Here is a 16,431-nt window from a genome sequence, read left to right as displayed (position 1 = left end):
AGTTGAAACCTGCTCAGAGTCGTCAAAAGTCCTATTCGGATGTGCGTCACGAGGATTTGGATTTCGAAAAAGATGATTGGCTATTCTTGAAGGTTTCCCCCATGAAGGGTATAATGTGGTTTGGTAAGAAAGGGAAATTGAGTCCGAGGTATGTTAGGCCGTACAGAATCGTTCAGAGGATTGGTCCGGTGGAGTACAAGCTTGAGCTACCACCTGAGATGTCATTAGTGCACCCTGTATTTCTTGTGTCTATGTTGAATAAGGTAGTTGGAGATCCATCGGTTATTGTTCCAGTAGAGACCATTGAGGTTAATGAAGAATTGACTTATGAAATTCCAGTTGCCATCCTTTATAGGCAAGTCCAAAAATTGAGGAACAAAGAGATTGCCTCTGTGAAATTATTATGGCGAAACCAGCAGGTTGAAGAGGCCACCTGGGAGGCCGAGGAAGAAATCAAAAGGAAGTACCCTCATTTGTTTGAATAGCTATGTAATAGTTTCTATGAAATTACTTTCTATGAACTATGTATCACCTTTACAGTTTATGCTCAGGATATTTCCTTTCTAGTAATATATTGCTTATGAGGCCACGGTTGCTGTTGTTTCATATTATGTTACATCGTTGGATTATGTACATGCTGTTAGGATTGGTTTCTAGGATTCTCTGACAGGTGGATAGGCCCAACTACAGAGGAGACTCTGGCAAAATTTTTGGAAATTTAGGCCGTTAGTCAAAAATTAGAACTGTCGGTGTGTGTTGTAGCAACTGAGTCACATTGTATGCTGATGGTGAATTTAGACCCTCATTCGAGGACGAATGATCCTAAGTGGGGGACGATGTAAGGCCCTATAAATTTTGCCTAAAAACCCGGGGTTTCGTAGTGCCAAAGTAGGCTTTTGTGTTGATGAATGTAGAGATTCTTCGTGGCGAGCTTGCGAGTTGTTCCTTATACCTATGTTCCAAGTTGTTCCCAATAAATTCTATTGTACTGAGTAAGCAAGTGTCGAGAATTATTTATTCAAAATGTGTTCCGAATGTTCCTGTCACATTATGTTATCCTACGGGAATGTGTTCAAGAATGATATGAGTATTAAAATGTTATGGCTTGAGTCGTGTTTCAAATGTAAGTCCATTATGCTTAACTTGGAAAGAAAACTCCACGCATCTAAAACACCAATTGCTTATATGTGTACCTAAAGTCTTGATTTAAAATGCCTTGTCATCGATAATCTATAAGGATGCTTGAAAGTGAAAGAAGTGAGTTAGAGATATAAGGTGTGGCCAACGTGCCAAGAATGAAAATTATACTTGTGGTCAATGGTGCCAAGGAAATGCAAAAGATGTGAGAAAGGTTATGAAATGAGCCTTGATTCAACTGTTCCAAATTGACTTCAAAAATAGATGTGCCTAACAGCTTATGTATTCAAGTCATGCCCAAATGTGGCTGTTTTAACTAATGCTATGCTTTGTAAGTATTTCAAAAGTGTTTTGAGCTCTTATATATTTATGAGTTCAAATTGTGTGTTGCCCTTTTGGGAAAAAGTATTTCAAGAATGAATGATGTGCTAAAGATTTTCTATTGTGACTTAATTATGTTATACCCCTTTTTGGGAAGAAAAACTTGTATGAAATCAATGTAATCAAACACTTATTTCTCATATGATGAAACCTTACGAACCTACTCTTACTAAGGCCAAAGATGCCAAATGGTTGATTTGAAAGGGAACTCTTTTGCACCAACTATTATCGTTTTAGTAATCCGAAGTTTGATATTGTGAATACACCTCCACCCGCATACATTAGGGTGAGGCTGTAAGGCCCCATAAATTTTGCGTAAAACTCCGGAGTTTCGTGGTGATAAAGTAGGATTTTTGTGTTGATGAATGTAGAGGATGGCCGCAGAGTGAAGGAGGAAACTGGGCAAGTTTGGATGGCATTGTGCGGCCAATTATGCGGTCTCAAAACTATTTCACGGGCCGCACATCAACCGCGGAACCAGCATGAAGATTTTTTCGGAGGGAGGTTCTGCGGCGAATTATGCGACCGCAGAATAGGTCTGCAGACCGCATAATTGCCGCAGAGTGGGGCAGGAGTGCCCAATTCCAGGGGCCATTTCGCGGCCCATTTCACGGACTGCAGAAGCATTATGCGGCCGCATATGAGACCGCAGATCTATGACGGGGCTCCTTTTTCTAATTGTTTTTGCCCGACTATATTTTGATATATTAGAGTAATGGACAACTTCTGGAGCAAAAACATACATTCTAGAGAGAGGGAGTGCCAAGGAGTGGGGGGGGGGGGGGTTCCGAAGGCCATCATCCATCAATATTTGCTCAAAGTTAAAGAATTGTAAGAAGAAATCACTAGGTCTTCATCCTAGAGGTAAGTTTCTACTCCATAGCCCTCAATTTCGTGATTCTAATTGATAATAGGTAATTAGTAAGGCAATTCTTGGGTATGGGAGTTATTTATTTTTACATGCATGTACTATGAAGGGTTAGGGGAAGAATGTTGAGCTAAATTGGGTAGAATTTGGGTAGTGGGGTGAAAGAATCCACCATGGGAGGACCTTAAAATCATAATACACACCTAGTGTTTGATAGAATGCTCAAATGCACTGGAACCATAAACTCTCTCATAATTTATGTTCAAGTTTTGCTATATTTCCAAATAGATCCAAGAAGCTAAGAATTTCGGAATATTGTAGTAATTTAAAAAGGCTCGAGTTAAGGTATGTTGGCTAAACCCTTCTCTTAGAATTGAACCCCCCAATGTCCTTGTAAGTCTCGTGATGCTCTTTATAAATTGAATTATTGTAAATAAAGCCTTGTGTCAAAATAATTATGTGTTCAATATGCATTCCAAAGATTCTTGCAACGTTAAGTTAATGTTTGAGGATGTGGTTTTAAGTATGGGGTGTGTGTTACTATGTTATGATTTGAAAGAGTGAATTCTTATGAAAGCTACATGTCAATTGTGTAAGAAGTCATATATGCCTAAGACCCTAATTTTCTCAAGTATGTGATTAATGTCTTAATTTTAAAGGCCTTGTTGTTGATTATTCATGATAATGATTGAAAGTGGACTAGTGAGATGATTTATGAAATACGGCCAATGTGCCAAGAATGATATTGCGTTATGGCCAATGTTGTTGATAAAATGAATGACATGTAAAAGAATATGAATTGAGAGGTAAATACTTTTAATAACAAATTCCTTGGGAGTATCTATTAGCCACCGAGGAAGGGTAGGTCGGAATAACCTATCCCCGAAACTACACGTGCCGGTATAGGAGTGATTGAGGGGTAAATCCCTGTGTTAATGTGATGAGACGGCTTCCCCTTACATGGGATGAGATTGGTATGTTGAGATGTTTTCCCTTAAATGGGATGAGATTACTGCTAGCTAGATGTGATGTAATGTCGACCCACACGGCATTGTGGTGAGACGACTTAGCCGATCGGACCGAGATCGGACGCCGTACCGCGCACATGGTTGTATTGTGAGTGTATGTCTCGGGGTGAGACGGGGTAGCCGGTCAGGCTGATATCGGACTCCTTGCTAAAACACGGTGGTAAAGCGGTGCTAAAGATCTCCCAACTTAAATTACCAAAACCTACTTGAAATTTACGTTTCCCCTAATGTGGCACTTTGATACCGTTTGAGTCCCTTATTGATATCATGTTTTATTCTCCGTTTACTGTTGCTCGTTCGAATGAGAGGGTGTTTAGTTTTACATACTAGTACTATTCCATATCTACTAACGTCCCTTTTGCCGGGGGAGCTGCAATTTAATAGATGCAAGTGGTTCCATAGCAGGTGGTATTGATCAGTGATAGCAACACACTCTCTACTCAGCTGATTTGGTGAGCCCTACTACATTTCGGGTCCTGTATCTTCTATCCTTTGTACATAGAATTTTGAGGTATAGCCGGGGCCTTATTGCCGGCACTGTCATAGCACTCTTCTGTTCCTGTTAGAGGCTCCGTAGACATAGTGTGGATTGTATCTATTTTTGTGAAAGTTAACTAAAAATGTTGTAATGGTATCATCTATTCCATTTTAACTATTATTGTACAACGTACTATTTTGAATACTTGTTAATGACGTAACTAATGGAAATGAACCGGTCTGGTTCACATGACTTCTTGTTGACTTATTAATGAAATATATTCTTCTCTTTATTTGTGGGTGAGTTGGATAGACGGCACTGTGCAGGCTTGCTCGACCGAGGTAACTTTGTTGAGCACCGGTCGTGCTCCCCAAGGTCGGGACGTGACAAAGGCGGCAGGGATGCTTTGTGTAGAGTTTATGATATTGTGAATGCACCTCCACCCGCATACATTGGGGTGAGGTGGAAGGGTCGCTTTGTGTAGAGTGTATGGTATTGTGATTACACATCCACCCGCATACATTAGGGTGAGGCGGAAGGGCTATTTTTTGTAAAGTTGTGGTATTATGATTACACCTCCACCCGCATACATTTGGGTAAGGCGATAGGGCCACTTTGTGTAGAGTTTATGGTATTGTGGTTGCACCTCCACCTGCATACATTGGGGTGAGGCGGCAGGGCCACTTTCTGTAAAGGTGGTTACAGAGGTTCCCCGACTTAAAATTTATAGATGTTATTTGAAGCTCTTAATTAATTTGCTTTGACTTTAATGGCTTTCTAAGCCCTTTATTTGTTACCATGATTCATCATACCCATGTTGTATTTCCATGTCCTTGAATAGGTGTTTTGGTTTTTATATTATTACTATTCCACATGTACTAACGTCTCTTTTGCCGGGGGCGCTACACCTTCAATGGATGCAGGTGGTTCATCAACGTGCGGTCTTGATCCTCGATAGGCGTTACTCCCTATTCAGCAGGTTTTGGTGAGCCCTACTCTGTTCCGCACTTTATATCATTTGACTTTATATTTTGTGCTTTGAGGTATAGAAGGGCCTTGTCGCCAACACTTCCATTCTTCACTTCTGTTGTACTTAGAGGCTCCGCAGATAGGTTGTGGGTGGTGTTTGATGTTGGGTAATGAACTAGAAGTGTTTGTATGAGGAAAACATGTTTTTCATCATATCTATAAACTTGTAATATTTTGAAAATCATAAATGAATATCCTTTAGTAATGGAAAAGATTGTGCAACACTTGACTCTTCTTATGTCTATCACTTGTACTCATTCTTATTTTGTTAATGGGCAAAGTTAGGTAGAAGGCATCTAGCAGGCTTGCTCGGCTGGGTTATCTCAGTTGAGCTTCGGTCGCGCTCCCTGAGGTCAGGGTGTGATAAAAAACTCTCAAATATATGCATTCTGCCCAGACATTTTCGCATTTGCGAACAATAGGCCGCTTCTGCGATAACTAGCCCGCTTCTGCGGAAGTCATTGAAAGCCCGTCCTTTCGGACTTGTGGAAAAAGTCTCGTTTCTATGCTACCGCAGGTGCGATACCAATCCACGCTTTTGCACTGCTCTTGGTTTATGCGTTCCATGCCTCACATCTGCGATGTCGCAGATACGCTAAAATCCCGCTTCTACGGAGATAGCCCAACTCTAGCCTTCATTGCAGGTCCGAGCAATTTTCTTCAGCGACTACTCCACCTGCGCTAAACCAACAGCAGGTGCGATCACACCAGATCCTGCCACATACCAGCCTTAACCAATAAGTTCCAAAATGTTCTGGATCATGTCCAAAACTCTCCCGAGCCCCTCGGGACCCCATACGAATATACCACCAAGTCCCAAAACATAACGCGGACCTACTCAAGGCCTCAAACCACACATAAGAACATCAAAACCACGAATTTCACCTCAAATTAAACTTAATGAACTTATAAACTTTTAACTTTCGAAACTCGTGCAGAACCATATCAAATCAACTTGGAATGACCTCAAATTTTGCACAAAAGTTCTAAATGACATTACGAACCTATTCCATCTCCCGGAAAAATAATTTGAACCTGATATCATCAAAGTCAACTCTAGGTCAAACTTATAAATATTCCAAACCTTCAAATTTTCAACTTTCGCCAAATAGTGCCGAAACCTTCTAGAAACATCTAATTGCAAATCCGGGCCTATGCCTAAGTACAAAATCACCATTCAGACCTAACGGAACTATCAAAACTCTGATCCGAGGTCAAATCCAAAGTCAAACTTGATCAACTCTTTCAACTTAAAGCTTCAATCATGACCTCGAATCATCGAACAGAAATGCAAATCCTCAAAACGGTCGGTCGGGTCGTTAGATTCTCCCTATTTAAACATACGTTCGTACTCGAATGTGCCAAGAGTCATTCTAATGCTACCAAATCACTGTGTAACCTTACCACGCACCTACCCAGGGGTGATCTTATGTCATCCCAATCAATATAAGTCCGTCAAATCAACATAACTAGAGATTCTTCCTTCAACCTTAGCCATTAAACCTTGGAACCCAATTCACAACATCAGGAATCCATTACAAGACCTGTTTCTCACATCCATACACCATACAATTCTGAACAAGCTCGTTTTAAGACATAATCGTCACCCAAGAGGTAATCACATGATATAATACATAACTCAGATACCCACAACAATAACTTCTGGCCATAATAGCTTCCCAAAAACAAACCCAATACTGATAGCAAACCTCATATCAACTAAAACCTTGTTCCAAACCATCGTACACTGCCAATGGTGAATGAAACACGCAGAAACGAATAACCAGTCATCAGATCAACAAGTCATGGAGCTCTCTCTCATTCGACAAGGACCATAGCCAAATTCTAAGCCAATCAGCGACATTATCCTTCCAAATATACCGCAATCAAATCCGATAGCACCTATTCCAGGCCCAATGACCTCATCCCGTCAATTATAGCTGCCATACTGACATGCTACACTAGTATCATCTATAGCCACACGCCGTGCAATCCGTGCATCAAGAAGCAACTACTCGAATGTAACCAATGATGAAAGAAGAACCAAATGAAAGAACCGACTCACAAGCTCTACACGTACCACCACAAATGCAATGCTACGAACCTATCACCCATAATAGAACAAAGACACACGAATCTAACACGAAGGATCATATTCCTACATAACTCCACTACAATGCATGACCCAATCCAATCACCGGTCCATATGAAATACCTCGTGCCATAATGCTCAAAATCAACAACCATACGCAAGTCGACAACAACCACACGAAGTGCATGACCATAACCACAGAGAAATAGCTAGCACAATATACCACCAACAGGAAAGACCATAACCAAGATGCAATCAACCATTCGACATCCCAAGTACCATCTCGCTCGAACTCCGCCACAAGGCCCAAACAGAACCGCATCATGTGTGCAAATAACCAGCATATCACAACCCAATATAGCATAGAAGAGTAACACATAGATCATATTAGAACAAAAACAAGCTTAACTCCAACCGAATGACACACCCCTCAACAATAGCCATACAGAGTCAACAAATATAACCCGGTGAAGAATACACATCCTGATTAGGTCTACCAGTAGCCTCTAAATCGATTCCGACCCTTCCGAAAAGAGTAGATAATCTTTCTAAGGATCTATCGGAACCTATCCATAACACATACCGTCAGCTTGCTAACTTGGCCATATCTTTGTGGTCCGCAACCAAGAACAATATGCCTCTGAGGCACATAGTCTCAAAACCACAAAAATATAAAATAATCACCTGATTTGATCCCATCTCCACCACTCAAATGATTGACACACCTTTCATACATATTCATTCCACTAGAAATACACCCATAATTCTTCCATGCCATATAGCAAAATCCGAACATCAGCAGTCGATCAACTAGGCGAGTTTCGCAATACCAATGAAGCATTCGTAAGTCCAAACACTAGGTGCCTTCTGAAATGCATAGTCTTCTCAAGTGATACCAGATAGTGCCAACATTCTTCTAAATATCATAAACTGTCAATGTCGTTTAGAACTCATGACCTTCTTTTTGAAATTCAACTGTATACTTGCACTCGCAAATCTCACTCTTACAAGATGCACCACCTCTATAAGGCCATCATATGAAAACATGAGAACCTCATTATCAACTCTGAGTCACAAGAAGAATACATACTCAATTAGCTAGAAACCTTAAACTTGATCCCATCCAGGAGAAAATCGCAACGCACAACAAACTCTTCATGCTTGTAGAAAATATCCATCCCAAGCCGTGGGAGAAATCATCGAGAACTCTACGAAACCCAATAGCACATAATCAATCCATCATAACTGAATTTCTCTAACTCAACCAAGTCACGCAGGTTGCCGAAACTCAAGAATATTTCCACAAAACCGATCATTTCCATTACCATGCCGATCTTATGCACTACCAAGTTGATCTATTTCTCTGAGTTCCTTCTGAATTACCCTCAAGTTGACACTCCTCCTTGACCGAACACCATGATCCTTACCCAAACCTTACCACATGAGATCCTAGCAAGAAACCACATCGTCCTCAAACCCATAAGCTACTGTATTCCCTCTTAAGCACCTCATAAGTACCACAACCGAGACACCTACTCTGAAGAGGCGTTCTGTAAATCTGAAGATGTTTCCTTAAGCTTTTTGATACTGAAACATAGAACCTCTAATGATACAGAAATACCGCAAGTCCCAACATTATCCAATGCAATCTGAGATCTTAGCCTTTTACAAATTTTCTAAATTCCTCAAATGCCACATATGAATCTTTAATCCATTAGAACATTCTCGAGCATCATCCACTCTGCTCGAATCTCACATGTACCGCCCAAACGATCTGAACGACCTGTGCTCATTAGCACACCAACACCCAAAAATGTAACCTCACATTAGTGCAGCCAAGTGACCCCCTTTTCTTAGCACATTACATCCACCATGAATACAAACCCAAATCATTCCAAGACTTCCATATCTCTATAAAGTATGATACATAATACATCCAGAAATTTTCCTTTCTTAAGTCATCCTCAAAATCCGCCTCTTCCAGTCATAACTGATCCAAAAGTATGCCTCATACCAAAACTAATATAATACATCACTATGCTATCTGATCGTCGATAGCAGGCTCCTCCACTTGGATCAAAGCCATAGAGTACAACATATGATAGCCCACAATACCTCTACTTCATTATTGCCAAAACTTTGTACCATAATTCAACTAGATCATGCATAAGCGCATGTAACACTAATCATGAAAATGCCTCAAATCATTTGCTAAATCATATTTATCCTCGTGACAGTCAAGCCAACTTCCTCATACGATCCAAACTCTAATTGCAACACATATAACCCACTAGTAGAAGAACTCTCCACAAAACATCATAAGAATCACACAACCTTAGAACATCCCTTAGGAGATAACCCACCTACTTAGCCTCAAACTGGCATCTCTCTACGCCCTATTCTGGCCACAACCACAATGAAATCGCTTAATCTCCCTGAGTCTGAACTCGTCAACAAGACATAAGAATCTACTTTATTCCACGAATGAACAACGTAAATGATCCCTAACACACTCATAACCTGAGACTGTACAACACATCAAGACAAAAATCAAGCATCCATAGTCCTTTCACATTCTAATTGAAATTCTTCTTGCCATATCCAAACCATCTAAGCACATCTTGCAGTCATATAATACTCATCATCTAATTATCCAACCACTCATTGAGCCGCCAGTCCAACTAATAGGGACAATATAGGATAGAAGTCCTAAAGCACATACTCACCCAATTGAAACCACCAAGCCCAAGTTGCGATCAAAACCCAGCCTCAAGTCCTCCAAACTAGCCCATCACCAGAACATAGAAAACACATCTAGCACCCCATCCATGGAATCACAAACCGTCGGTGCACAGCTGATACCGAGCGTTCACATAACATATGAGTAAGTGGAAGGAATTCAAGGAGATACACTTCAAGCTGAATCAATGCCGTATAATAAGGAAAGAATGATGGGATGTTTATCCTAAATGCACTGCAGCCTTTGGAAGATAGGTATGAACATCATCATACCGATCCGCAAGACTCTACTAGAAATTTGCTCATGACTCATAGAACCTATGAACCTAGCTCTGATACCAAATTGTCACGATCCAAAATCCAGCTAGTCGTGATGGCACCTAACCCAACCCGCTAGGTAAGCTAGATGATAGAAAACACAACTCAATTAGGATAACCAGAGTCAATAAATAAAATAACTGAACTTTCTATACAAATCCCAAGGATTGGTAGTACAAATCATGAACTTCTAAGACTTAGAGCTTACAATGCTGATATGAAATAAATACATCATCTGCTCAAAATATATAGAAACGGATTTACAATTCTAAAGCTACCAACGACAAGTGGCAACTATAACTGGTACGTAGGTACATCTTTAATTCCAACTCCTGCCACACACACCAACATCAGCTCCAAGATCTGCACGCAAGGTGCATAAGTGTAGTATGAGTACAGCCGACCCCTTGTACTTAATAAGCAACAAACCTAACCTTAGGTTGAAAGTAGTGACGAGCTCGGAAGAAGGTCGGTGACCAACATCAATAGCCAATAATAGTTCATAACAGTGTAGTGAAGCCCGTAAAGGTATATGACTCAGGAGATATATGCTCAGCTTGATCACAACTATGGGAAAATAGGCATGCTTTTCAAGTAAAACAATCAATTCCAAGTATCGCCACTGAGAAACTACTAAACATGAGTTTATCAAAAGAACTGTATTCCCAATTCATAACACCAGATAAGAATTTTCGTTACCAATTAGCATGAGGAATATACATCTTTATTCCTACTTGTCAAATATACATGTCTAATCATAAATGTCGCATTACTGTCTAGCATGAGGAAAATGCATCTCTATGCCTACATGCCAGGTATGCATGTCAAGTAATCAAATGTCATGTCACTATCTAGCATAAGGAAGGTATATCTCTATGCCTACATGTCAAATAAACATGTCAAGAAATTAGTTTCATAATGAACTCATTAAGTATACACAATCTTAGCACACTCCAGGTGCCTAGCTAAAATGCCCCAACAACGTTACCATGGATCCATCAAAATAATCACACTTAGAACTATACGGGTACCTGGCATAGCTGCCCATCATCAAGCACGTATATGAAATATTGTGCGTTTGCTCACTGCTGAAATATCTGACTCAGGAGGGGCAGATCCTACCCAAGCGCTAATCATAATCACTTAGCATAACAGTGGGGCTTGGTGCACGCGTAGCCTCAAATCAGTACAACTTAGCCCAATGTGGGGCATGGCACACGTGCCACATCAATATCAATATAACTGTTGCGGCGTGCAACCCGATCCAAATATCAATATAAATACGGCTCTATGGCCCACATCGGTCATCAATTCACTCAAGTCTCAAAATGCAAACATCTCACGTAAACGGGATACAATTATATAACATGAAATATCACAATATGCCTTAAATATAGTCCAAACTTGTGTCACATACAAGGACACCAATAACATGTGAGACAGCATAACCAAAATGTACGGAGACAGATATATAACATGCGGATGTAACTATCATGACTGTTGAGTATTACTACGGCTAAGGCAAATAGCTCAACACGACAAAAATAGCCCTATCATGTCTCCAACAATTGAGCAGGTAGCTTAGTCATGATTTCTAGCATGAATAATATTCCACGTAGTCACATAAATTGAGAAAACATGATATCAAAGTAGCATGATAGCAAACCAAGGCAGGTAATAGCCTAAGGACTACCCGGATCATGTACACTCAGTACACGCACCTGTGCCCATCACCTAGCATGCGTGTCACCCCCAACCCAACTCAAAAGTCATAGTTCTCAGGGATTATTACCCTAAAATAGAAGTTTAGAGATTTTACTTACCTCAAGCAAGCTAAATCAAATACCGAGCAAGCCAACTGGTACTCTAGAAATGCCATCCCGTACAAATCAATCTTCAAACGGCTCGAAACAAATAAAAAGCTACTCAAAACATCAAATAATGCCATAGGAAATAAATCCAAATGATAAAGGTCGAATCTTTAAACAATTACTCAAAGTCAACCAAAAGGTCAAACCCGGGTCCACACCTCAGAACCTGAAAAAACTCATAAAATCCGACAACCGATTCAATTATGAGCCAAACCATACTAATTTCACTTAATCCGACTCCGAATCGATGTTCAAAAGTCTATAATTCACTTTAGAAAAGTTTACACAAGAACCCCTAATTTCTCTTTTGAAATCATCAATCAAACGCCATAAATGAAGATGGAATCACGTAATATAATCAAAACCGAGTAGAAACTACTTACACCAATCCATGTGGTGAAAATTGTATCCAAAATCGCCCAAATCCGAGGTTCCCAACTCAAAACATGACCAAATGAACAAACCCTCAAATATATGCATACTGCCCAGGCATTTTCACATTTGAGAACAATAGGCCGCTTCTGTGGAAGTCAGTGAAAGCCCGTCTTTTCACACCTGCGTAAAAACTCCCGCTTCTGCACGACTACAGGTGCGACACCAATCCACACTTTCGCGCTGCACTTCGCTTATGCGCTTCATGCCTCGCATCTGCGATGTCGCAGATGCGCTAAAATCTCGCTTCTGCGGAGATAGCCAAAGTCCAGCCTTCATCGATGGTTTGACCAATATTTTGCTTCAGCGACTACCGCACTTGTGTAAAACCAACCGCAGGTGAGATCACACCAGATCCTTCCACACACCAGCCTTAACCAGCAAGTTCCAAAATGATCAGAATCATGTCCGAAACTCTCCCAACCCTCTTGGGACACAGTCCGAACATACCAACAAGTCCCGGAACATAACCCGGACCTACTCGAGGCCTCAAACCACACATAACAACATCAAAACCACGAATCACACCTCAAATTAAACTTAATGAACTTATGAACTTTCAACTTCCAAAACTCGTGCCAAACCATATCAAATCAACTTGGAATGACCTCAAATTTTGCACACAAGTTATAAATGACATTACGAACCTATTCCCATTCCCGAAACAATAATGCAACTCCGATATCATCAAAGTCAACTCTCGGTCAAACTTATGAACATTCAAAACCTTCTAATTTCCAACTTTCGCCAAATAATGTTGAAACCTTCTAGAAATATCCAATTGCAAATTCAGGCATAAGCCCAAGTCCAAAATCATTATCCAGACCTAACAAAACCTTCAAAACTCCAATCTGAGATCAAATACACTAAAGTCAATCTTGGTCAACTCTTCCAACTTAAAGCTTCAAACATAAAAATCATTCTTTCAAACTAATTCTGAATCTCCCGAATACTGAAACCAACGATACACCCGAGTCATAATACAACATACGGAGCTACTCATGTCCTCGAATCATCGAACAGAAATGCAAATGCTCAAAACGACTAGTCAGGTCATTACAAATTAGATCGGAATTTTACAAGGATGGGAAAATCACTTTGGGAAATCAAATAATTTATACCAAATGAGTCTTCAAAAACAGTCAAGGTATAACTCATTTCACATTTCTTTGGGAACATAAAAGGTTAAGTATAATCATAGACTTGCAATTTAAACAACTCATATATTGAACAAATTCTACAACTCATTTTTTTTAAAAGAAAATAAAATTTCCTTTTCTAATGTTATAAGCCTATTCTTGAAACAAGCATTTCTCATTAGGACTAAACATTTCATCACTTCAAGTAAGCTTTCATATAGATACACTTTTTAACTTTAATCACTAATTGACTATGATATAAACGATTCTTTTTCCATATTTAGCCTACGTTTAAGGAACTACTTTAATGTAGATTTTAAGGGATACCTAACACCTCCCCCTTAGAATAACTAAAACACTTAACCAGATTCTTACCGGTGTAGCGGACCATTAAGGTAATGATCTTTTATAGACTTATAGGTACCCTAGTATACCTTTAAATATTAGATGGCGGCTCTTCTTCTATCAACTTCAGAGGAACCATAAGTTGTATTTTGTTTTGAAATGTGCGAAACAGGGTGCAACAACATGGCGACTGTGCTGGGGATTTTCTACACTTAGGTTTTGACCTTAGCAGACTTAGACTAAATTTTAAACACTTGGAAAAAACACTTGGAGAGGTTTGTTTATATTTTGTTCACTTAACACTTCACTATATGTTTACATATCTTCATAATTTGCAATTATGTGCTTTATTCCTGATATTATCACCGACTTGTCACAGTTATTTTTGGTACTTCTTTTATAAGTTGTAAATCACATTTTTCTATTGAGCATTGGTTGTCTTTTCACCCACCCAAACCTTCTTTTCAAAAATCTGTAGTTCCTGGGAATGACATTATGAGGTCAACTGACATGTCATCTCGCAGTTTTTCAGTCCCACTCTAAAGTTTAGGAAATACTCTACTCTTAGTAAACATAGGTCATGCTGCATACACCCTAGGTGAGTCGATTCTTGGCATTGACTCACAATTAGGAAAGCCTACTTAATGTCAATGGGTCATGCACCTAACGACATTCCTTCTGTGAAATGACAAATTAACCCAGATTAAGACACTAAGGATTCGGAACAGAACACTTACCTAGCCTTTTCTCTCCTTTTAGATGGAAATCAACCCCAACATCCCTAATATCAGCATGGTTATGGGAGCACCCCACAAGCTGAAGGAATGGTGGAGGAACATCCAACGGGTGCATGGAGACGGAATTAGGACACATCTTGGTGCACTGATGCCACGACCCAAAATCCACCCAGTTGATATTGCACTTAACCCAACCCGCTAGGTAAGCCATGCAAGTCAACCCAACTCCATTGAAAATAATAAGAATTTAATAAGTGAAATAACTGAAATTCTATACAATAAACCATGGATTGGTAATACAAGTCATGAGCCGCTAATACTTAGATTTACAATGCTCGTATGAAAATAAATACAACATCTGTTTTGAATATACATAAATAGAATACGAATTTAAAACTACCAAGGACAAGTGGTAGCTATGTCCAGAAAGAAGATACATCTTCAATGCCAGCTCATGTAATACATAGCAACATCAGCTCGAAGATTTGCACGCAAGGTAAAGAAGTGTAGTATGAGTACAACCGATCACATGTACTCAATAAGTAACAAACGTAACCTCAGGCTGAAAGCAGTGACAGTTAAAACCATAATCTAAACACCGAAATCACTAAAACATAAACTTATTAAGAAAAATATGGTTTCCAACTCTTAACAACAGGTAAGACAATTCCTTTACCAACTAGCACAAAAAGAATACATCTATATGCCTACATGTCAAATATACATGTCAAGTCAATAACATCTTTTACCATCTAGTATTGGAAAAATACATCTATATGCCTATATGTCAAACATACATATCAAGTCAATAACATCAAAGCGGAGCCATCAAATATAATCACACTCAGCAGGCTCATGGTGCCTGGCACGAATGCCCCTCACCATTACACATAAAATCATACTCAGCATTGTACAGGTGTCTGGCACAAATGCCCCTCACTGAAGCACATATATATTCCTGTGCCTACGCTGACTGTGAATACCAGACTTTGGAGGGGCAGATCATTGCCCAAGTGCTAATCAATAATCAATATCACATAGCTCACCATGGGGCCTGGTGCATGCATCGCCCCTAAATAATACCACTTAGCCCAATGTCGGACCTGGCACACGCGTCGCCTAAATATCAATAACACTCAGCCCAATACGGGGCCTCGACGCAAGCGTCACCTCACTATCAGTCAACACGGCTCTATGGCCCACATCAGTCATCAATCTGCTCAAGTCTCCATATGCCAACATCTCAATGAAACATAATCCAATTATACAACACGGAATATCACAATAGCCACAAGTTTAGCTCAAACTCGTGTCACGTACCAGGACACCAATAACATGTGATACAACATATCAAAAGTGCATAGAGATAGAGATATAACATGCGGATATAACTATCATGACTGATAATATGACTACGGCTAAGGTAAGTAGCTCAACATCACAAAAATAGCCTTATCATGTCTCAAACAATTATGGAGATAGCCTAGATATGATTTCTAGCATAACATATAACTCACGTAATCATACAACTGGAGAAACATGACATCAAAGAAGTGTGATAGCAAAACAAGGCATATAATAGCCTAAGAACTACCCGGATCATGAATACCTCAGCGCACCCACACACGCCCGTCACCTAGCACGTGTGCCACCCACAACACCTATCAACATCATATTACTTAGGGATAATTACCCTAAAATCCAAGTTTAGATATGCTACTTACCTCGAACATGCAAAAACAATACTCTAAAAATGCCATCCCAGGCAAATCGACCTTCGAACGGCTCGAAACTAGCCGAAAACAATCCAAAAACATAATAATTCCATAGTAAGCAA

Source organism: Nicotiana tomentosiformis, chromosome 10 (assembly GCF_000390325.3).
Source record: "Nicotiana tomentosiformis chromosome 10, ASM39032v3, whole genome shotgun sequence".
In the NCBI taxonomy this organism is placed as follows: domain Eukaryota; kingdom Viridiplantae; phylum Streptophyta; class Magnoliopsida; order Solanales; family Solanaceae; genus Nicotiana; species Nicotiana tomentosiformis.
Note: the sequence above shows the minus strand (reverse complement) of the source record.